Source organism: Sorex araneus, chromosome 1, assembly GCF_027595985.1.
Source record: "Sorex araneus isolate mSorAra2 chromosome 1, mSorAra2.pri, whole genome shotgun sequence".
Lineage (NCBI taxonomy): Eukaryota > Metazoa > Chordata > Mammalia > Eulipotyphla > Soricidae > Sorex > Sorex araneus.
In genome coordinates this window covers 361,094,743-361,095,952 of record NC_073302.1, presented here as the reverse complement: position 1 = coordinate 361,095,952, position 1,210 = coordinate 361,094,743, and positions in this window count along the sequence as shown.

The window sequence follows — 1,210 nt, the reverse complement described above, 5'->3', positions numbered from 1 at the left end:
TAGAATTGTATAAGAAGAAAACCTCCAACCCCATCAAAACATGGGGAAAAGAAATGAACAGAAGTTTCCTCAAAAAAGAAATACAAATGGCCAAAAGGCACATGAAAAAATGTTCCACATCCCTAGTCATCAGGGAGAAACAAGTTAAAACAACAATGAGATATCATCTCACACCACAGAGACTGGCACACATTCAAAAGAACAAAAGCAACCAGTGCTGGCATGGATGTGGGGAAAAAGGGACGCTCCTTCACTGTTGCTGGAAATGCCAACTGGTCCAGGCTTTCTGGAAAACAAAAGGGACAGTCCTTCAAAAACTAGAAATTGAGCTTCCATATGACTCCACAATGCCACTTCTAGGAATATATTCCGAGGCTGCAAAAAGCACAGTAGAAATGACATCTGTACCTATATACTCATCGAAGCTCTGTTTATAATAGCCAAAATCTGGAAACAACCCGAGTGCCCTAAAACAGATGACTGGTTAAAGAAACTTTGGTACACCTACACAATGGAATACTATACAGCTGTTAGGAGAGATGAAGTCATGAAATTTGCTTATAAATGGATAAACATGGAGAGTATCATGCTAAGTGAAATGAGTCAGAAAGAGAAAGACAGACATAGAGGGACTGCACTCATTTGTGGAGTATAAAATAACATCACATGAGGCTGACACCCAAGGACCGTAGATACAAGGGCCAGGGGGATTGCCCTATAGCTGGAAGACTGCTTCATGAGCGGAGGGGAGAAGGCAGATGGGACAGAGAAGGGATCACTAAGAAAATGATGGCTGGAGGAACCAGTTGGGATGGGAGATGCATGCTGAAAGTAGATAATGGACCAAACATGATGACCTCTCAGTGTCTGTGTTGCAAGCTAAGCTATAATACCCAAAAGTAGAGAGAGAGTATGGAGAATATTGTCTGCCATAGAGGCAGGGGGAGGGTGGGAAAGGGGGGGATATACCCGGGATATTGGTGGTGGGGAATGTGCACTGGTGGAGGGATGGGTGTTAGATCATTTTGAGATTGTAACCCAAACATGAAAGCTTGTAACTATCTCACGGTGATTCAATAAAATTTAAAAAAATTAAATCAAATAAATAAAATAAAATTTTATTCAATCCAAAAAAAAAGAGAAATGTTTGAATAAGACAGTTACTGTGGTTATTTGAGTATTGAGTATGGTCTCCTTTTGTGCAGGATTC